The sequence below is a fragment of the Prionailurus viverrinus genome, chromosome A2, assembly GCF_022837055.1.
Source record: "Prionailurus viverrinus isolate Anna chromosome A2, UM_Priviv_1.0, whole genome shotgun sequence".
In the NCBI taxonomy this organism is placed as follows: domain Eukaryota; kingdom Metazoa; phylum Chordata; class Mammalia; order Carnivora; family Felidae; genus Prionailurus; species Prionailurus viverrinus.
The window spans coordinates 132,836,778-132,861,145 of record NC_062562.1 but is presented as its reverse complement, the minus strand read 5'-3'; the positions used below and the strand labels follow the sequence as shown (position 1 = coordinate 132,861,145).

The 24,368-nt window shown below is 34.9% G+C and overlaps 1 long non-coding RNA gene across 1 annotated transcript in view; it reads right to left on the bottom strand.

The window, feature by feature from the left end:
- LOC125160474 (uncharacterized) overlaps nucleotides 1-23,553 on the bottom strand; it is a 47,960-nt gene extending 24,407 nt beyond the window's left edge. The window contains exon 1 of the long non-coding RNA XR_007150261.1: nucleotides 23,475-23,553. This is a non-coding gene — a long non-coding RNA (uncharacterized LOC125160474). The remainder of the gene's footprint in view (nucleotides 1-23,474) is intronic.
- Nucleotides 23,554-24,368: the final 815 nt, after the last annotated feature.

The window sequence follows — 24,368 nt, the reverse complement described above, 5'->3', positions numbered from 1 at the left end:
ATAATGTAGTGATGTACAACTTGATATTGATGCTTATTCTGATCATAACTAATATCTATAAAGATATAGTAAATGAGATTATAGCTCATATTACCAGGTAAAAGTGAAAATTGAGGAAAATTAACATTATCATCATCTTGACATCCAGCATTTATATACATTTACTATGGAGTTTTGATCTAACACATTCATTTTATTTTGGCAATAGTTATCACTCATTTTTATTGAGCAGTCATTTCCAACTTGGGAAATTCTACATTAAGCACTTGATAAAGCAAAGATTTATTAAGGTTCTCTGATCTGGCCTGGAAGGACATCATTTCTGTGTAGCAATCCTGGTGAGCTAATGGGAAATGAAATAGTTAGAATTTATGAAATGTCATTTGTTTAGTAGAAATTATATATAAAATGTATGGCAAAGGGTACATTCAATCAGCAAATATTTATTAAATATCTATTATAAGCAAGGAGCTGGGAATATATCTATGAACAACATAGACAATGTTATCACTTTTAAGGGGATAAAATTATGAGTAATATTTAGAAGAGATATCTGATAGACAAGTAAAAAAATAAATAACAAAAGTTCAGTTAGTAAAAAAAATCAATGCAAAATGGGTTGGAGAAGAGAAGACTAGATGCAAACTAGAAAAATAATTAAGTGTGCCCTTAATTATTTATTTGATGATTTGAAAAGGTTGGAATCTACTTATGTAGGCACTTCTGTAAGCAGTTAGAGATTTATATTCAGGCAGTAGTAGGATATTGGTGTAATATCCTTTTGGATTATAACTTGTGCCTGAGTTTTAAAAATCAAATACTAATGAAAACAGTAACCCATCACTACAACTGTGCCTCACTATCTAAAGCTTTGAATAGATTTGTATAACCAGAATGCTGAAATGTTTAACTCAGTAGGACATAACATGAAATTATTTTGCTTTTTTCATCAGCCACTGCCCCAACCAGGACTAAGTTAAATCTCATTTCCTTGATGAGTAGCACATCTTCTAAGAATATCTGAGCAGACTTCCTTAGCTTCCCAGTCATCTACAGTTATTAAAACCTCAGTCACTCATCATCCCGTTTATCTCCTCCTAGCTAGAACCTGAGTCAGGGAAAGGGGAAGAAAATTGTTTTGCTACTTTACTCTTTATCCTGCCTCTGATTCTAGCTTCTTAAATTTGGAATCAGGAAGAATGGATTATGGAGAGAAGGCAAAATTATTTTTTCTTAACTGGGCATATGGTTAGAGTGCTCTGCTGGGCAATGCTGCTTTTTGGGATATTACTGGTTAACCCTGTATGAGAAGTGACCCATGTTGGTCCTCTTCTAGGGAATGTGCCTTAGCAGCAGCTCCAACTTAGCCCTGTCTAACTGTCTTCTACTTCCAAAATAAACTTCTAGTTCCAAAAGCCCACTGCTAGCTTCTTGCTGCTGGGTCCCAAAAATACAATTGAAATTCAATTATCATTGGCTGTATCCATTTAATCACTAGGAAACTGACACATGCTTTCCATACCAGATAGTGGAAGCAGCAGTTTTGATGGTTTGGAGGCTGTGGGACACAACAAATGCTAAATTAGAGAGTGCAATGGGGGTCTCACTTGAATACTAATAATTCCAAAATTAAAGGGAGAATAGTGGTAGTGGAGATTAGTAGTGGAGATTAGATAGTGGAGATTAGTAGATGTGACACATGCTCACTTTAGGATCAAAGGACCTTTTTATGATCAAAGGACTCCCCAATATTCTTGGGCCTTTTTAATACCCATCATAGCCCAGGAAACACAATAGGGAGTAAATAGTGTCATTTTAATTTTTTAAGTTGAAGACACCAATTGTTTTCCAGGTTCAAGACACAATATAAGATATCTAGGAGGTAAGAGATGGGAAAATGTTGAGTGGAAAAGGGAGATCATTGAACTGAGTTAAACAAGTTAAAGTATGTCACTAACACTAGTAGCTCATCATTTAAAGACACAACTTGTTATATAGATGCTGCTTTAGGAAACATTCCACACTTTAAAATGATTTCTATAATACTGAATATTTTTGTTACAAAATACAGTTACCTTATTAAAGAGGTGATGAATAAACAAAATCCCTCTTTGATATTGTACCTGTTTTCTCTTTTTTTCATGTCTTATTGTAGTTGTGAAACATGCATATTAAAACTATGTCTTGGGTTGGCTGGGTGGCTAAGTCAGTTAAGTGACCAACTCTTGATTTCTGCTCAGATCGTGATCTAACGATTCCTGAGATCAAGTCCCGCATCAGGATCTGCACTGACAGCACCATGCCTGCTTGGGATTCTCTCTCCCTCTCTCCCTCTCTATCCCTCCCCACTCATACTCTGTGTCTCAAAATAAATAAATACACATTTTAAAAAATTAAAAATAAAAATAAAAATAAAAATAAAACTATGTCTAGAAAATTTTTTGAGTTCCTTGAAGAAAATCAGTCTATAAATACAAGGGTCTATTATTACTATATAGTGTGTGTTAGACAATAAAAAGTCCACATGACTCAGTTGTATTTGCATGGCACTTTTATTAATTTATTTTTAGCTCAATTGTCTTTATAATAGCATAAGGTGCCATTGTGTGAATAATGCTCTATTTATTCAGAGCCCACAAAAATCTGTGTGAATAATGTATTTAGCACTCTAGATCACACCTGATTAATGCCAGTATAAATTAAATACTGTTCTATTGCTGTGAGAAATATTGGCTCTACTTATTTATCATCATGTTTGTCTTTTTTTATTATGGGAGCAAAAGAAAAGAAGTTTGAATATGCATGATTATGGAGAGTTTGCTGGTCAAATATTTAAATTTCTGTTCTCATTATTGGTATACTATCTGGCCAAGTGAGGAAACACATTGGTCTCTTTTTTCTGAGATGTCTGTCTCATTTGGGAACAAAGAAATGACAAGCTCACCTAAATGATATTTATAAATATGCTATGAAATACTACTCACTTTGTCTCTTTGGTGTATATCCTTCTAAAGTGGATTATACACATTCCAATATTCTTAAGGCTAGATAAATATAGTTACAATTGCTTGAGACAAAAGCAATATAAAGTAAGATTACTAGAGGTAGCTGTTGAAAGGAGAAAATAGATTCCAGGAAGCAAAAAAGAAATACAATAAACTCAAAAATATTTAAAACAAAATCAACTTAAACTTAGTGGAGATAGGTGCTAGGAAGGAAGAGGCATATACCAAGAAGTACAGGAGTAGTAGGGGAAGACAGGCAGGAGGTATTGAAAAAAAGACTTCTTCTTTTAAAAGTTTTCATACCCTCCTCTTTATTTGGGGACCAGATAGAAAGTACTGTATTTTAAGGCTACCATTAGGAAGGTTTAGGTACATTGGTTTTTTCCCTTTAAAAATGAAATTACAGCATCTGCTTAAGTATAATAGACTAGCTTCTTCTGTTTATCTCCTATAACTACTCAAACCCCATTAAAGTTAAAGTAAAGAAATAATAAAGTATTAGACAAAAAAGAAAACATTGCAGAAAAGGTGAAAAATGAATGAAATTTTTCAACACAGTTTTGAAAGATGGGTATCAGAAGGATGATTGGTAACTAACTTAAGGTAGACTTGAGGCAGTCTTAAGGTAAAACAAAAGAGAGAAAGCAAATCAGTACAATTGCTCCCAAGAACCCGTGAAAAACAGTGATTAAAAGCATGAGCTATGACAGGAGATGGAAAATGAGATGGTGGTCTTATTTAGAGCAACTAGGTCCATGGGGCTCCTGATTCTTCCTGTGAAGCTCGCTATGATAGCCTTTATCCCTAAAGGTCACACTCCTTCAAATATGGTGAATAAAAACAGATCCAGGACAGGACACATAAGACATTTCAGAACACCATAAAGATTTTCTGAATAAAGGAGACCCAAAGAGTGGTGGACACAAGACAGGTCACCAACAATAACTGAAAAACAGAATATAGTTCAAATTTCCTCAAGAATAATGCTGGAAATTGGAAAACAATGAAGCAGTATTTTCCAATTTCTGAGGACAAATAGTTTAATATTTGGTAAAAATAACCAGCCAAACTATTCATACCCAGCAAAAACTATCAATCAGGTATGACAGTAGAATAGAGATACTTTCTAATGTCCATGGGCAAAAATATATATGCCCAGTATATCTTTTCTTAGGAAGCTAATAAAGGGTAAGTATCAGCAAAATATGGAAATAAACTGAGAATAGGGAAAATCTAGGATTTAGGTAATGGGTGATCCAACATAGAAAATTGTCAAAGTCCAAGGATGACAGTTTTATTTTAGGCCGAGACAGAATCAGTCCAAACTTGACAGGGGATGAAGATATAAGAGGGAAATCTTTCCCAGGAAAGGCAATGGACCTCAGATGAGATTGAACATTTGAAAAAATATTTTAGGTATTTGGTAGATCTTTGAAAGACTGGGTAAAAAAAATTAGTGATAACTGCATCACTCATCATTAAAATTAAGAAGTACCTAGATAACTAAGCAAGTGAAAAAAATTAAATATACCTTGTGAAAAAGATATTCTAGTTCATTATTTTGGTCGGTTCAGCAAAGAAAAGAGTTGCACAGTCTTGACTGTATACACTGAATATTGTTTAACCAAATATACTGAGAACAAAGAGGGAGCAGAGGTGAGGGAGGGAGGTGTACAGTAGTTTAAAAACATTAACTAATTAACTAGCCATATATTGAGAAATTAAGCTGGCTCTGTATAATATTGATAAATTAAGCATAGCTATATATATTATTTAGGAATATTTAAGTTAATGCTTGAAGAAAGAGCTAAAAATGTTGAAAGATCTTGCCTTTAGGGAAGAAGTCTGGTGGTGGCAGTGAAAAAGTTGGGCAGAAAACTGACATTTTTGTAAATATAAGCAATTTAGTTACTGGTGACTTGTTAACTCTGTATTGGCACCTCTTTGATCAAAATACTTCATGCAATTACAATTCCTGATTTGGGCATCTCTATTTGGGAGCTATTTCAACCACAAACTCAATGGGACGTTATCTGTATATGTGAAAGCTTTCTAGTTTAGGCATTAAACATACCCACATAGAGCAAATGGTCAAATGCCCAGAATGGCAAAGTATTAGGCAATGTGTTTAATAATGTCATTGGGATTTTCTTCCTACACCTGGGAAAGTTCCATGAAGTAGAGCTAGTCTATTTTTAGATTGATAACTTTGCCTGAAAATGCAATCACTTTAGAAGACTTCTTGATTGCCTTCTGGATTTTTTATCTATTCCTATTATTACTGGAGAAAACTAAGAAGTTAGTGTGAAAGAAAGGAGGTAATATTTAAAGATATGTTACACCTCAGGCTTCCCAAGAATTCCTCAAATTCTTGAAGATCTTATATGTCTCTGATCTATTAAGTGTTTTCTGAGCATATATCGTCAAAATCCTCTGCTAGGAGGTAGGCTTAGGATACGCTTTATGGTCTAGAAATACGTTCCAAACATCACACTAGCTTGAGAAAACCTCATTAAAAATATTAAAGAAATATAAATAATGTTTGAAATGATAGAATAAAGATGATCCTTTTGTTCCAGAGAGCTTACAGACTGATTTTTGTTAAGTTAATTAAACAAGGAGACTAAGGTGACAGTGGCTAAGACTAAGGTGGCTCTAATGCCATTAGACTAAGGTGGCTCTAATGCCATGGCAACCTACTAAGCAAACCAAACTCTAAGCCTGTAAATAAATACAAAATCAAAACCTTGGGGCGCCTGGGTGGCTCAGTCGGTTAAGCGTCGGACTTGGGCTCAGGTCACAATCTCACTGTCTGTGAGTTCGAGCCCTGCGTCGGGCTCTGTGCTGACTGCTCAGAACCTGGAGCCTGTTTCAGATTCTGTGTATCCCTCTCTCTCTGACCCTCCCCCGTTCATGCTCTGGTCTCTCCCTGTCTCAAAAATAAATAAAACGTTAAAAAATTAAAAAAAAAACAACCTAAGAATAATCAATAATAAACCATCAACTAGGTTTTAAGATACAACCAATCAAATAGTTTCCTTGCTTTGCTTCCACCTTTTCTCTATGAAAGTCTCTCCCCAAGCCCTTGTGAATGGAATGCTCTTAGCCACTTCTTTGGCACTGCTATATTACAATCACTTGTTGCTCAAATAAACTCTTAAAATGTTAAATATGCCTCACTTTGTCTTTTAAAATTTCAATGAATTTCAGCTTGGTCAATTTTAATTTATAATTTACATAGTTTGGAAAATAGTTCTTTGAAACTTTGAAAAAATAGTTACATTAGATACACCAATCTATGCAAAAAGGAAGACTAGTTCAAAAACTGTATGCGATAGCTAACATTACTGTTCTGTTACAATTCAGAAGAAAGCCTGGTGTCATATTTTTGCATCACTGTTCCACTAATAGGTCTACTCGGTCCTAAAATATTAATGTGTTAGCTCATAAAACAATATATTTTTTTCTTTTTGCAGGTAAAATAGCTAATCAGTGGGAAAACAATCCAGAATTTTGTGTAAGAGAAGGCACAGGTTGATTCAGAAAGATTCAAAAGGGTTATTTTCCAGAACAACCTTGGAAATAATTTATTAAACTGCCTTATTGAGTGGATGTAATGAAATTTTGGAGTGGTAGGGGGGTTTGGAGCTGACAGCCAAGAAAGAATTCTTGAAGACATCTTTGGTGCAAAAAGGTGACTTTATTAAAGCATGGGGACAAGACCCATGGGCAGAAAGAGCTGCACTGGGGTTGTGAAGAGTAATTGGTTACATACTATGGAGTTGGGGGAGGTAAAGTCAAGAGAAAGTTTCTTAAAAGGATTTTCATATACTAAAGAATATTCACAGGATACTGGAGGGCTAGCTATTGTCAAGATAAGGTTGTTTTTCCCTCTAGCAAAGCATTACCATTAAAATAGTAGGGAGTTCCTGGAGAATGTATACTCTGCATTTGCTTCAAGTATTTGTCAAGGGCTGTAGCTTATACGGAAATTTAATTTTACCTGCTATTTTCTTCTTCCCCATATCACTATAGAGGGGAAGGTGATGTTGGGGCTCCAGGAAATGGAGTCTATAGGTTTCTGGAGATTAGGCTATTGATAAGATTGCCTTTTTCTTGAAATTTACTAAGATATTTGTAAACTGAAGGAGACTCATGTCCTGCAGGACTCTAATCTCTATCAATCAACCATTTGTTTTCTTTCCTTTCCTTTGTTTTTGGGCAGCCAGGAGTTCCTGAAGAATATTACACATATCCCACCTTGGGGAGGGTAAGGGCAGTGTGCTAGCTTGTAGTTTGCCCTCAGCCTGCCTTATGCTCTGTCATCATATGCATTACTTTGGATTAGCAAAACATAGGAGTAAATAACCCATGAATAGTCAAAAAAATGTGGTAAGGCTAAAATTTTTTGCCATTTTGACAGTTGACTCAAAACATTCTCCTTAGAAATGCGTTTTACCTGGTTATTGAGTAGCTTCTCTTAAGTATGCTAAAATGTTTGATTTTTAATTTAGTGCTATTTCTTTTTAAATAAGAGCCCACACAGAGTGAATGTAGGTTGTCACTTTCTGGGGCATTGTGTTAATTTCATAATTACATAGTCTTGTATGACCGTATTTCAAAAGATGTCAGGGTGATTTATTTTTTGTATTTGTGGTCATTGAGAATGTTCATTGCTTATATGAAAGACCTTAATGACTACAGCCAACTTCCAATAGAAAGGCAATAAATTCTACAGGTAGTTGTCCCTCCAACTCTGAATTATCTTTGTGTCAGTGATTACTTCTAATATACTTGCTTTATTTCAACCCACGTGTCCCTGATCTAAATCACTTTAAGAATCTCATTGGTGGAAGGGGCCTTGAAGGCCACCTCATGGAATTTCTATGTGAGACAGCAATCTCCTCTATCCAAGACTTATGTCTATGGAAGACAACTGGGACAGCTCACCTATGACGGAATGCCCCTCAGATGAAGGGGTTTTTGTTCATCCATTTCTCAATTCCTTTATTCACTCAATCATTTATTTAAGTGTTCATTCTTACATTGTCCAAGTCTCTTTAGAATTTTAAATTTAAAAGAGTAATTAAAAACAATCATGATCTCACAGGCAGGCAATCCAGTTCACAAACCATCTTAGATGATGAGATTATGGTATGTATATTTTAGCAGCAAATACAAATTAAAAATCAAAAGCTAATTTTCCCTGTTAAAATTAAGGGAAGATATGCAGCCTACCCATTTCTTAGGGCATTTTTATCAACTTGTAATTGTAAATTCTTTCTCTGCCCCATACTCATTTAAAAGAGTATGTAACTCTTTTAAAAAGCCTCTTGCCAGTTTTACAACTCAGGAATGCCTTCCTCAAAGGCCTGCTAGCCATCCCTTTGGAATGTAAACACCAAGGGCTACGGCACCCCACCTCCCAGTTTTTGTGGGAGGTGGAGTTTCTGAGGGAGGTGGGAGCCTAGCTCCAAGTTGCAAAATTGCCCCTCATAAAGATGTGAGGAATTCTTTTTCCTTTGTATAAACCCAGTTACCAGGTGAATTTAGGATAAACTGTGTGTGACAAATAGTGCTGTCAAGTTCTCTTACTTGAGGACTAATTATTGTTTATATTGAAAACATGCATGAAATGAGTTGTATCAGTAGGGCCATATAAAATGGCGAGATTTCTTTCTGTCTTTGAATCTCTTAGTGGGTTTCCTGTGATGTGCATCACATTCCAGTCTAATGCTTATTCAATAATAAAATCGTTTTCTTTCTCTTCTATCTTTGTGGAGAGGCTTTCTGAAATGGAAAGATTTTGTTTTTAATTATATTACTTCCCCTACAATATTCGAATGTTTCCCAAATACAGCTGTGAATATGAGTCATTTGAGGGACTTAAAAACTAATTCCTTCCACAGATCTGCTGAGTTAGAATTTCTCAGGGCCTAAGAATTTGCGTTTAAAAATAAATGCTTCTGGTGATTCTGACGGATGGGTATTGAGATCTTGGACTAATTTGATTATTTGTATTGACTTACATAAATAACTACTAAGTTTGGGCATATGAGACATTTTGTGTAGAACAAAAAGATAAATTCTTTGAGAGTAGAGGCTCTACTTTATTTGGATCTTGACTCCTATACGCAATTAGGTGGAAATGGTACTTGGCATATAGCCGTGACTCAATAAATCTTGCTTTGTTTGTTGGCATTTTGAAAAGCCAAGAGGAAAAAATTCAATAATCTCTCTCATAAATTTATTCTAATTTCTCTTTTTTTTATCCATCCTTAGCTATTTATCTTAGATTCCCGATGTTCCCCTTAAAGTCCCATCATCTTTTGTTAGTATACTATTTAGCTCCCACATTATAAACTTAGTAGTTTTCAAAACTTAAACTCTACCTTGAAATCTTATTATTTAGGTCCATCCAGTTCATTCATATTTAAGTACATAAGAAAGCCAAGAAAAACAAAATTAAACTTTTGAATCATTTTTAATTTTCTTAATTATCACTTGTGAAAAGTGATAGTGCTATAAAATATTTTCAGTTGTATGGCATCTTTTATTAAAAAAATTCCCTCATTTATTAATGTAATATCATAGTTTGTGAGATTCATAGACACTATAATCATTTTAAGAGTAGGTAAATTTATTTTGCAGAGTAACACAGCTGTGCAATTTTTTTCTTTAAATATTTAAACTAATTAAAACATTTGAACTGCCAAATAACTGTCAATATTCAAGTTTATTTCTAAGTTTTTCTCTGTCACCCTAACATAGCCTTATTATGACAAACTTTTCCAAGTTAATGTATATGTTTATGCCGGGATTTATTATTAACAATATGCATTCATAATTCTGCTCCAACTCTTTATTAAACAATGGGCAACTGACTCTTATAAAAAGGATTGAAGTGTCACAACCATTTGTTAATTGTAAATAAACTACATTATGTAATTTTTTGTGGTTTCTCTAAAAGATTTCCTGGGTTGAGTTCATCAGAATTACTCATTGTTAAAGTAGCACCTCAGGATTTAGTTCTTAGACTCTATTTTATAAATATAAATATAAATATAAATACAAATATACATATAAATATAGTTATTTAAAACTTGGTTTCATTTGAAGTAAATGATAATTATCCAATTTTTGGCTGATATGTGTGTGTATGTATGTACTGTTTTTATAAATTGTGTTTGTTTATGCAACTTCCAAAAAAATCTTCAAAAACAGTATTACCAAGTTGAATATTATCTAATTAACCAACAAGGTCTGTCAGACAGACTGGGAGGTTATCAGGAGATAATCACAGCCCTCAGGTGCTGTGAGGCATTGGGTGCAGCTAAGTGCCTCTAATTCCCCAAGGGCGTGATTAGCTCATGATAACAATGCTCCCTTGAGTTGTTTTATTGCTTTTATAAAAAGCCTTTGTTATGGAGAAAATGTTTATTTTTATTCAGGAGGAGGATGGAGTTGACAGTTTAGACTGTTGAAGGAATAGCAGTTACTTCTGACTTATGGTACATACCTTGACAAATCTGCTCATTTAAAATGTTTCCCAGCCAGTCTGGATATTTTGACTACTTCAGTAATTCTGCAATAAAGCCCAACTTCCATTTTGGACAGTTGTAAATCTGGGGTTTCAAGTTAATAGTATGAGTTCTCTAAAATTAGAAAGTGATCCATTTTGTAGAATAACTGCATGTGAAAAATTAACCAATAATTTTTGCAGAAAATCAGAAAAATATTGGGGGTACTCAAATGAATGGTCTCAAACCCCATGATCAAAGAGATTGGCTGACACAAATGAATACAGGTGAAATTGTGAGACTGACATCAGAAAGCTTTACTTCTCTTTGATGCCTCTCTTTTCTCCCAAGAAATGCAACCCTGGTGCCTTTCCAGTTCAAGTAGAATAAAATCCAAACTTTTCATTATGATCTGGACATGAGCTAGTCCCAAAGACTTCTCATATCCAATCTCTTACCTCCTTCATGAGGTTGTAGCTCTGCCAGTCTTTCTCTCACTTGAAAAGGCCAAGCTTGTCTTGGGGAATTTGCACTTGCCTTTCTCTCTGAAATGGAACATTCTTTCCACAGGTCTTCACCTGGCTGCCTCTTGTGACCATTCCAGTCTTAACTAAAATATCGCCATCTCAGAGAGGCCACCTCCCTAAAATGAGCATCCCCCATTACCCTGTTTCAGTTTTTTTTGTTGCACATATTGAATATTAAAGTTATTTTAATTTGAGTGTCTGTATTTGCCAATGAATGTAAGTTTGTGAAGGCAGAAACTTTCTTACACTAATAGACATGTGGATGTATGTTTAATATATGTCCAATTTTTACCATAATATACATTTTTAATTGCCTATTTTTCATTCATTCTCCTTTCTTCTTCCTAACAGAACTCACAGATTTTACCTTTTGTCCTCTGCCCTCCAGCTGACCTGTGTCATGATAAGTTGGACCAATGCCAGCTCCAGGCAATGCATTTCCTTGAACAGTGAGCAAGGAATGGGTAGGTGACCCAATTTGAGCCAATGAGACTTGATGACAGATTTGGTAGAGACTTCTGAGAGAGCCCTTTTTCACTTTGTGTAAGAACTTCAAGAACAGCTTTATTTGTGTTCCTCAGATCATTGTCAATGGGAATCACAGGATTCACACATGAATGAGTGAAAAGAAACTCCTTCATTTAATGAAGAGCTGTTTATATCATATACTGGATATAATTTCATCACAGCGAGGATAGTGAAACAGTTTTTGTGGGAGTATAAATTTGTTGTACAGTTATTTTATATAGCCTCTAGGATGCTCCGATTTAGAAAAGCAAGGAGCGATCTTACCTAGAAGGTCATCCTACATGCTCAAACAAAACCAGGCAAATCAGATCATAAAAGGATGATTATACGTCACTGTTTATTTATGTGAACAGTACTTGTCATCCCAGTCTGCAAACTCTTAATGAGTTTATTTATATTTTGATTTCCCATTTTTATTAGCAGCATAGATTACTAAATAAACTATTTAAGAGTACTAAATAAATAGCTTTAACTGCTATGGTATACCAGTAATAAATATAAAATTCTCCAGGTTTTTAAGCCAACTTTTGAATCTAAAAGTCAATATTAACAGGGAAAGTTTAGGTATCAAGAGGCCTGATATCTGAAAACTAAACATGATGTGAATGTTGGTAAAATAAATGAGAACTGAAAGAAGAATGTATTTGGAAAAATAAATATGAACTCAGTCTTAAAATAGGAAACTAAGCATTTAATTTTGGGATATAGGGAAATATATATATATATAATAAATGATATAAAAAAGGCTAAGCAAACTATGTAAGAGTACTTTTATTTGTATAATGCCCCTTTTCCCTTAAAAAGTTCTATGCCTTATTTGTCCACACTAAAATGTGACACATAAAATATTTACTAATAAAGTCTTGTAACTTTGAACAATAATGATAGTAGTTAATAATTATTCAATACTTACTAGGTGTTGTTGTTTTAGGGTTCTACGTGCAATAGCTCAAAATGTGTAGAAGGGACAGTGACTTGGCAACTAGAAGGGGAAGGGCAAGAATTTGAACCCAAGCAATCTGGCTCCAAAGTCTACCTGTGTGACCAAATTGTGTGAAACTCAAGGCTTATTTGTAAACAACAAGTAACAAAGCAGATTATCAGCCAATGAAGAATATAAATGTGTCTTTGGATGATCCTTACCATCTATCAGTCCAACTTCAGCAATTATTGCATTTCTCATTACCTTTTTCCTGATGCAGAGGCCACTCAAGTGAGAAGACTCATTGAACCTCGGTAGCTTATAAATAATAGACAGAATACAGTGGTCATTGATGTTATTTATTCTCAACTGAGTTGAAAAGAGCCATAGATGTCAATCAGCATGGCAGAGATGTCCAAATAAAATAGCATAAAATGACTCTAGCTTTTTTAATAACGATTCTCATAATTTCTTAGATCCTGTTAATATTCTGTTTGGTCCATAAAACTGTCTTGACTCCTTTTCAACTTTTTCATTTATTCTTTTTAGGCAAGAAAGGCCAAGAACATGACTATAGCTTGCATACCCAGAGAATTATACCACACAAATAAGCTTCCCGTGGAAACCAATTTAAAGTAAATTTTAAAAGAAGGAGTTGGCCTCATATGATTAAATGAGTAGGGCACATCCGTGCTATGCTTCCCTCAAACCCCAAAGCCTTAATCTAGTCATGAGAAAATATCAGACAAACTCAATTGAGAGGCATTCTATAAATAAAAAACAATGACTCTTCAAAGCATCAAGGCCATAAAAGATAAGGAAAGAAGGAGAAGTCATCATAGATTAGAAGAGACTAAGGAGGTATTAAATTAATACAATGTGGTAATCTGAACTAGATCCTGCAACAGAAAAAGATAATAGTGGAAAACTGGGAGAAATATGAATGAAGTCTGTAGTTCAGTAAATAGTGTTGTATCAGTGTTAATTTCTTAGTTTTGATAAATAAAAGATTGTTATAAAAAATGTCAAGAAAGTTAGAATGTAAAGTTCACTATGTGATTCTGACATCCTATTTGTTCAGGACCTCAGTGCACATGCAATTGCGTATGACTGAATAAAGAGAAGTGGCTCTAAGAAACAAAGTTAGAGAATGCTTTTTATTTGCTCTTTATGTATGCACTTGATTTACATGGCAATGATTTGATTATTTTTTCTTGTTGTTCTTAAGGATCTAATGATAATACTACTCCTGGATCCTCCATAAAGTGGCTATAAAATCAGATTTATTCATTCATATGACTTAAACGTTGGTAATACTGAAATACAGGCCTTTTTTTCTTCCTCCAACAACATCTCACTATCTAAATTGCATACTTCTGCTAAATTCACCTTACATTCCTTCTCTCCCACTTCATATCTATGTTCTTTCTGTAAGAAATCATTTGGTAAAAGTAAACTAAGAATACAACTTTCACCTTTGACTTTGATTTTATTGTCCATTTCCTTACACTTATTTTCTTCTTGTAATACCTAAGAAGAAATCAAAATATCACCTAATCACTTAAGAACTAAAAACTATCAAATAAAAATAAAATGCTATACACTTATTTTCAGGTAATAAGGGTTCAATGTCCGAATCCCATCAAGTTCTCATTTCTGAAATGCTATTGCTGAGAAACTCTTTCCTGCATTATTGTTAAGTGACCCTGTTTGATTCATGATTAGTCACAATTTACATCTCTTCCCAAAATGGCATAAAATAATGTGCAAATTCTCTAATGCATTTGCAAGAAAAATATTATTTTCTAATGACTCCTAATGAGCCCCTGTTTTATGCAGGGTGTGAAAAGTTGCCAAGATGTGTAAAACAATTAGGATGACAAAAAGCATGAGTTTTAAAAGCCATTTTGCTTGTGCAATGTGTGTGAAAATCCAGAATAAGTCCTACGGGAAAAATTAATTTTAATAACCCTTTCTTCTTGCTTGAGGACTGTGTAAATCTAAGGCACAAAGAACTGTGTATTAATGGGTCAGGCATAATAATGAGAGTTTGATCTCAGAATAAATCTATTTCATCATCAACCTGTTACTTTATACTTGAACTGTAAGGACATTTGGTTATTTACTAGAATAACTATATATTATGTCTCCTACAGGTGCAATACTAGGTAAAAAGTAAAAAAGATGAAACCTTAAATAGTTTTTCTTCATGTGAACTTATTTACTATTATGGAACACTGTTTATGCCATAAACTCATTGATAATTGAAACCTAATCTTTGAAACTAGTACCTTCATAGATTAAGAGATTGGCATGTGTTAAAAGTGCTTTGATTCCAAACCTTTAAATATAAATGGAGTATCCCACGAAGACTTAATGATCTAATTCTAGATAGCATTTACTAATTACAATGCTTGAAAATATTGCAGAAGGTACAATACATGACCTTCTCATTCAACAGTTATTCCTGTAGCTAAATATCATATCTAAGAGGAAGTTTTTATATTATCTTAATAGTTAAAAATTAAGGATGTAGTCCATCATCTAAGGTGTAAGTCTTCATTAAAACTTCCAGAATATATGATTTTACTGGGCACATCATTTCCAGCAGCTTTCTTTTTTATCTTTGCTTCTACATTTAAGTTCCAAAAGTATCAAATGATGGAAGCAATTTTTACAATGAGCCACTGAATGTGAAACGATCGAAGCGAAATAAAGGAGAGAGTTTCAACAATATCAGATCTTATTGGTATCTGTGGGAGAGTGTGAGAATAAATTTGTGGTTAAGAATTTACACTTTAGAATCAGATTAATTTGCTCTACTCCCTACTCTGCCACTTGTTAACACTAAGACTTTGGCCAACTCATTTATCCTCAGTTTCCTCAGCAAATGTGGAGTGATTACAAATAGTCCTTATTTTATTGAGTCATTTTGTGATTCCATACCATATGTGGAACTTAGTTAAAACTGTCTTCACAGTGGCTATGAAATGGTTAAGTGTCAAGATTGTTAAGAGGCTAAAGGATAAGGAGTTTAATGCTGCTATATAATAAGAAAAATCATCATAGAATTCATAAATTGAGGAAATCATATCTTATCCTGGATTTCAAATAGAATGTTCTCTCCTACCAAAAGTCAGGGAGGGCATATAGCCCTTGCCAGTGTTGCACAACTTCAGAATGAACATAGAATAGGGTTACCCTTGGGGCAGGTAGAAATGGTGCCTGGAAAGCAGCATGGAGCTCTCCTAATGTTCTGCTTCTTAATCTTGATGATGGTTATTTAAATGTGCTGACATTGTGAAATATACATTAAGCTGTGCACTTATAATTAGTGCACTTTTCTGCATTTATGCTATACTTTTGTAAAGTTTACAGTTTGTACTCTGCAACTAAATTTTCCCATTCTTATCCCAACTTGTTTACCATTTTTTCCTCCTGGCACGTAAATTCCAAATCTTGGACTTTCTTGTCTGCGTTGTCTGGTTTTTTGTTTTAAGTTTATTTATTTTGAGGGAGAGAGAGAGAGACTGTGTGCATGTGTATGCATGAGCCGAGGAGGGGCAGAGAGAGAGAATGAATCTAAAGCAGGCACCTTGCTGTCAGCACAGAGCCTGACTCAGGGCTCTGTCTCACGAACCCTGAGATCATGAACTGAGCTTAAATTAAGAGTTGGATGCTTAATTGACTGAGCCACACAGAAGCCCCATTTGTTTTGTTTCTGATCAGATTCTGTGTCCAACCAATTAGGTAGCAGGGCAAGATCTAGACTGAAAAACCAAATACTGAGTCAACTGGTTTTGAGGCTCTTTAATACACCTGACCCTCTTATTCAATCACTGATCACCAAACCCCATATTAAGATGTTATTTTTGTTTTCTAATATTGAAAATTCTTTTTTTAATGTTTATTTATTTTTGAGAGAGAGAGAAACAGAGCATGAGCGGGGAGAGGCAAAAAGAAAGGGAGACACAGAATCGAAAGCAAGCTCTGGGCTCTGAGCTGTCAGCACAGAGCCCAACTTGAGGCTCAAACTCACGAACCATGAGATCATGACCAGAGCCAAAGTCAGATGCTTAACTGACTAAGCCACCCAGGCACCTCTCTAATATTGAAAATTCTTAATGGGTATAGCCTGCTAAAGCAGAGACCTAGGGAACAGGATCACAGGAGAAAGCATGAAGAGCTGGGTATTAAACATGGGGTGTGTTAAGGTAACAAGAACATAATTTGGTCCAATATAAACAGAAGAGGATGGACACATAAAATAACATCCTCTCACAAAGCTGAATGACATGAATTTCTTTACTTTGGTTTGCATTCCTTTTTTTTTTTTCAAGTTTATTTATTTATTTTGAGAGAGAGAAAGTGTGAGCAGGAGAGGGTGAGAGAGACAGGAGAGAGTGAGAATCCCAAGCAGGCTCTGCACTGACAGCATGGAGCCCTGCGCGGGGCTCGAACCCACAAACTGTAATATCATGACCTGAGCTAAAGTCAGACGCTCAACTGACTGAGCCACCCAGACATCTCTGACTTGTATTCTTTGTGAGAAAGTACTTTACTGGAAAACTTCCTTACTAATTAACATTACTATTTAAATATTATATAGTATTCAAAACAAATTTATTGAGAGCATAAATTCAAATTAGAGTATTTTACTAATAAATTTGAAAAGATAAAGAAGGTCACCATCAATGTAATTATTCATTATACTCTAAAATAGTGATGGGATGCAGGACATACTACCCTAAAATATGGCACTGTGCAATATTGAATAATCTAAGCTGAAGGAGTTTGAGAACATGGCAGAAGCCGAAAAGTTCACCTATCCATATCATCCTTCCCTGAAACAGGCCATAAAATCCTCCTGTGAGAGGTGCCCTTGTATTTACAGAGGAAAGGAGCATCTTTTTCTCCAAAGACAAAGGGACCCCAAGAAGAATCTTAACAGGACTGTCTAAATTTCCCCCAATGTAATGTATAATTACCTCCTACTCCTTTACCCAACCAACTCTCCACTCCCCATCAAACCTAGCATAAAAAGACAAGTCTGTGTCTTTGCGACTTCATTTCCTTATGAAGGCTGCTGTATTATGTAAAACTTAAATGTATATGCTTTTCTCCTCTTAATCTGGCTTTGTCAGTTTAATTTTAAAACCTGACCCAGGATGCTAAGAGGGTTGAGGAAAATGCTTTCCTCCCTATATCAGCTAAAATCTAGCATGTATCAAGCACCTCCTAAAAGCCAGAAGCGGTGTTAATTGCCAGCATTTATTTAATTTTATTTCAGCTTCATTGCAAAACTGTAGGACAGATATATCATTCTATCTGAGAGGATGAAAATAAGACCTATGTAGGATTCATGACCAGTCTATGGTCACATGGTAAGGAAATGGTATGATTACTATCCCATTCTCAAGCTGCCTAATTGTAAATGTACCTGTCCTTACAATACTGTTCTATAAGAGCAATAATATACATTAATTCAAAACAATATTCTAGACCTTCAGTGTGGCCTGAGGTAAAAGATTTTTCTTGAACTCAGGAAAATACAAGAGTACAAATTAAAAGCAAAGAATTTATAGACATGTAGAAGACTAAATTAGGATATTTCTTTGTAACTTCTTATGCTAGTAACTTCAAAAATGTCAATGAAAAAGATGATTTGGGGGAAGCTATACATTACATAAGTACATATATTTTTACTTCGTATATCCCAGATTTGGAGCTGAGTTAGCAGGTAACCTGGAAATGCCAAAGGATGCAGACAAAAATAGCCTCAAGGAAAGCCTGCTCTCTCTAGCCAATGGCCAGGGAAGGGGCAGCCTAGCAAGCAGAAAGCTTTTATAAAGTAGTTGCTCTACTCCAGCTAAACACACTAATAAACACCACTAATAAAATGGTAGCTCCATTTCTACCTGCACTAGCAAAGGCCATGTGGGGACCCTAGAATTCTACCCATGCCAAGGCTTACTGAGGTGTCCCAACTCCTCCCCAACTAGGGTGGTATCAGAGAAGGCCAGGAAGGGAGCCAGGAATTTGACTACTGTCAGGGATGAGGCCTCCCATTGTGGTGTCAGTGGAAACCAAATGGGGAGCTGGACTTCCACCCCCACCAGCATAACTAGGTGCCCCTTCTCATCCTCACTGGGGTAGTGTCAAAGGAAGCCTAGTGGAAAGTCAGGCCATTCACTATTGCCAAGCAGTAACCACTCCCCCACGGTGTCAGTAGAGGTCAGGGAATAGTAACAGAGGTACTCCTATCCCTCCCAGGTGGGGAGATATACGGGAGGCTGTGGCAGTTCTGTTTCTCTTGGACTGGTGGATGGTGTCAACTTAGAGATATAAAAATAATATTTAAGACTTTGCCTGCTCGTCAGATGCTGGAGACTGAGACTACTGGGGATCCAAAGCTTCTGGCCTCTCCTGTCCCAGCTGCTGTGTAAGGGAGCCATACCTTAAGAGACAGTGCCAGTACTTGAAAACATTTAAACAACAACAACAACAACAAACCAACACTTAGGAGTCAGGAGTATGTGGCAAATCTTCCCAACAGTGACTTATATCCGGATCTTCTGCTTTTCCTACCCATTAAAAACAATCTAACGATATATCCTTTTGCTGCTAAAAAGAAACCGTCTAGAAGAATGTAGCTTTAGAGCAGTGGTTCTCGAGTGGTAATGATACTGTCTCTCAAGAGAAATCTGGTGACATCTGGCGACAATTTTTGGTCATTACGAACTGGTGAGGGGAGAATTAATAGTGACATCTATCACAGAGAGGTCAGAGATATTACTAAACATCTTACAATACACAGAGAAATCTCCCCCCAAATAATTATCTGTTGATGTTGAAAAAACCCTGCTGAGAGGGAGAAACTGCAATATTGTTGAAGGCTCCATGTGTCTATATGATTTTTACATTTACATGTATACAAACTCTGAATCGGTTTCCCGGGTTTTCACGCCTCAGCACAAACACACAGACAGACACACACACACACACACACACACACACACACACACCCCTTGGTTTCTTTTTAATATGTAGCCATTGGCACAGAAAAGTCCTTTAAATGAGGTTCTTTTGTTTGTTTTTCTATTGTTTACATTTTAAAGCAATACTTGGTTTTAATAGAGATAGGAGAAATCCACAAATGTATAAACAATCATAGACTTGAGTAGTGGACATCCAGATATTTTTCTTTGTTTTTCTATTCTTTCCTGAATTTTCCCAATTGGAAATTATACTGATTAATTAGTCACCTTTTTGCCATATTATTATTCTTTAAAACATGATTTTTATGGCTATATAATGTCCCATTACAGAGGTACTCATAATTTATTTAACAGATGTCATATTTTGGATATTTCTGTTGTTTTCAATCTACCCCCCTCCTCCCTAGGAATAGTGTTGTATTTATATCTTTTTGTGTCTCTCCTAATATTTCTTGAAAACAAAGTCTTAGATGTTGAACTTATGGGTCAGAGATTATGAAAAAATTGGAAGTCTTCTTGTTGCTTATTACCAATTTACTTTGTATAAAGATTGTAGTAATTTAAACTGCTATTGAAATATGTGAAAATGGCAGTTTTCTATACAACTAGATAATAATATTACCGTAAAACACTCCTGAGCTGATGAGAGAGATCAAAGAGTAGACTATGATAAAAAAGATTAGATATTAGGAGTTTGCTTTCATTTCAGGTTGCACTTATTGGAGGTCGGCACTATTTCAAAATAAATCAGATGTTGCCTAGGCTCAGAAGTCACCAGCTCAAACTTGTCAGGGGTCAGGCCGGCAATTTATGGATTGAGGAGGCCTTGGGCAGAATGAGTGCACCTGGCGCCTCTAGCGGGAGGAAAGGTGAAAGTGAGAATGGAAATTGACTGAAGTCAAACTATTTTTTCTCAATTCTGTTTACAGTATTCTCAACCCCAGAACTTTTGAATAGCAGGAAGTTTTAGATAACTTAATCCAACTACTTCATGTTACGAACAAAGAAAATGAAATCCAGGAAACTTCAGGAATTATCAAAATTCTCAGTTAGGTAAGGGTAGAATTACAATTGCACTGTGGGCTGGCTGACTCACAGCTCTGAACGTTTTTCACTGGATAATATTTTGATTTGGCATTTGCTCTGAATTGTGAAAACAGGCAGTCACCACAAACCCAGGATATAAAAGGGTTCAGAGAAGCCCTGAAGGTAATCAAGTAGTTTACTTCAATAAGTTATTGCTAGTAGTCATTTACTGGTTTCCTCAAAAATATACTTGCATGTTTTTTTTTTCTCTTGACCTGGTTGAAGAGCCAAGACAGAGAGAAATGGGAACCATGGTGAGAGGTAACTCCATAAGTGGGTTAAAGAAAATGGCCATGCTGTTTAAGGTAAAGGCAATATATATTCCTAACTCATCGGACACATAGATTCATTACATAAGATCAAGTTAAAGGGCATCATTCCTTTGAGCAATATCAACTTTAGCCAAGAGACAATTTATGTGGAAAGAAACATATATAATATAGATATATGCTACCTGTAATTTAATACAGTTGACCCTTAAATAATGCAGGGATATGAGCATTGGCCCCCTAGCAGAGTTGATAATCCACACAAAGCATTTGACTCCTCAAAACTTAACTACCAATAGCCTACTATTGACCAGAAAGAAGCCTTACCAATAACATGAAAAATTAACACATATTTTGTATATGTATTATACACTGTATTGTTATAACAAAGTAGAGAAAAAATGTTATTAAGAAAATCATAAGGAAGGGATTATACACCTATATTGTACTGTATTTATTTACAAACATCCACATATAGTGGACCTTTGGAGTTCAAACCCATGTTGTGCAAGGGTTAACTGTATATACCATATATAATATCTACAAGCAATGTGCACGCACACACACACATTTTTTTCCTCTTCTTGCAGACAGAAATAATATAAGAAAGAAATGCCTGAACGAGATATAAGTAGAACCTAACAGCAAAACAGAGAATTTTTTGGCAAAGTCCTAGCAACCGTTACTTTATCCTGTGGAAAAAGCTCAAGGGTGTTGCAGAGACCTCCAAACTTGTAGGTCAAAGGAACTAACAAGGGAAATGTTAAATTGCTTTGCTCTCATCTGCCCTAAATTACTATTCACCACACCCCACAAGAGAAAACAGTTATTAATAAGATTTTTCCATTATTTTCAAAATAGCTTAAATATGTATTGGACTGTGTTTGTCAAGTTAAATAAGGCTATTTTTGGAGGTGTATTAGACAGAAAATAGTTTAACTCTTTCAGTAAAAATTTAATGATCATGAAAGAGTCACAATTGTTTCAGATTATAAAATGTTCTAAGGAGGACACCTAAATGGAAGCAAATTAATAATTCAAGAAATAGCTTAGTTTAATTTTTGACTATAGCACTTAGCCTTTTAGTGTTTAAATAATGGAACTATTATTGTCCATTAAACAAATCCTCATTAACATTAAAAATTTTTATCTGACTATACTGTAGTTATATATCAAGTTTCTTTAGGCAATCATATAGCTACAAATTCAGTTAAGCCAATTGATGGATATCTAGACTAAACATAATATGTTAATTAGAGTTTCTAAAATCTTGCTAAGTGAAAAATAATCTTTTAGGTAGTACAGATAATTTATGTGAACATAACTGAAGGATGAGTCTCAATTTGTTATTGTCATAAGCTAGGACAGGGCTGTTCTGCTGTTGATGATAATCAAGGACAGACAGTTTGGTGATGACAGTGCCTGGAGAGAATGGATGTGGGTTCAGACATATTTAGTGTCAGGTAGCAGGAAGATAAACATCAACGGTGGGGATAAACTGTGGAAACTAACCTATGGTGAGTTAGGGCTAGAGAAAACTTTGATAGTTGCCTAAATCATGAAGGCTTTTAAAAATAACTGTAGATAATTGTGAGAACAGTAGAACTAGGCATAATAGGTAAATGATGAAATCTGCAAATATGAAAGATAGCAGATTTTTAGATAATCATGGGTATACATGGTTGCATGTACTGTGCCTGGATTAATTTTGAGAAAAAAATCAAATAATTGATCAATACTATCAAACAATGACTTTCAGAGGTTATATTTGGTAATGAAATTATTTTAGTATTTCTTTTTCTTCTGTGGGGGATGCAAATTAATAATGAAATGGCCATTATTCAGGAGAAGTAAAAGGCAAACTGAAAAGACCAAACTATCAACTGAATCTTTGAAAAATAAAAATATGACCAGGATGGCAAGAGTAGTCATTTATCATGTCAGCTCAATTCTAATAGTTATATCTGTGAGTTAGAATGTTAAGGTCACCATTTGATATAGAAGAAATTGGAAACCACCAGCGAGAGCAAATGTTCAAGAGGTCAGTGCACATTAGATTTAAAGGTCTTTAACAACCATGTGCAGATCGCACGTACAAGGTGATGTAATATCATCCCCCAAGAGGTTACATTAATAAAGAGAGTCAACCACAAGTTGAGAAGCAAAACTTCACAGTGATATTTCAGAAATTGTAATGCCAGTTCATCTGTAAGAGATTCACTGTGTTATTAGCTACATTTTTTTCTTTGCAATTATTGCTGCTGATTATTTGTGTTGAAGGTTTTTAAGAGCATGTGGGCTTTTCCTTTTTCACTCAGCTAATCTTTTGCATGATATCGAGTCTAACCTCACAGGTTTCTGGCACTATTTCAGAAATAGGTATCTCTTCTAAATAGGTTGTCTGGATGGAAAGCCTCTATTAAACAAGTGGTTTAGATTGGAATCTCAAAAAAAAAAAAAAAGAGTTACAGACTGATACTTTAGAGTCTCGATGGCTTTTATGAGTTTTTACCTTAAAAATGTCAGATTATTTCATATCCTATACATTTTTAAAGTTGGTCTTTCATAACAGGAGATTTAATACAATTTTTTCCCCACAAATGTTGAATGAGTACTTACAGGTCCAAGGCTCAGAGTAGGAACTTTAGAGATTCACCAAAGGAATGAGAAAAAATCACTTCTCTCATGACGATCACCATCTGAAGAGGTAAGAAAATAAGACAATGCAGAAATACTTATATGCAGGGTAAAATTGGGATATTTGAGATTCTAACAAGGTTTATGTGTTTCACTATTGTATAGTGATTTTGGAGGCATCTTCATGAATGCTTTGATCAAAATTACAAAATAAGACACCTAACCAAATATTAAGTATCTAGGTCTCGGACTAGGAAATATATGCAAAATTCAAAATAGTGGAGAATTGGAAAACTGTTTATACTGGGTAACAAAATAATTTTGATTCATATGTATAAACAGTCCTCTTATACCCACTCTAAGAATGGATGAAAATCCAAACAAGATTTCACAGCCACGTCATAATACCCAACCTATAAGACACTGAATAAGCTGCCCTGGTGTTTCAACTTCCCCAGCTGCTCCTCATTCCATGATAAAGAGAGCAACAACTTTGATATCCATGGTATTGAAAGTGACAATATATGATCAACTTTGTGGTTTAAAAAGTTGTGAGAGGTTTGAGCCATAGTTTGCATGGGATAGTTAAAGAAATTAAATGCCAAGGAAAAGTGTCAATATACTCATAATTACATTACAATAATATACAAAGGAAAAATAAGACTGTAGCAGACCTTGTGCTATGAACCATCTTTTCTTTGCAAATAACTTAAACATCCCTATCCCAGGAACAATATAATTTACCAAACTGCCACGATTTGGCCAAATACATTTTTTTAATGCATGAGAATATTTTGCTTCATGTAGAATGACATGTAACTTTAATTTAGCATAAACAAAAATATTGCTCAAGTCTTGTTCATTATTTTATTTAAA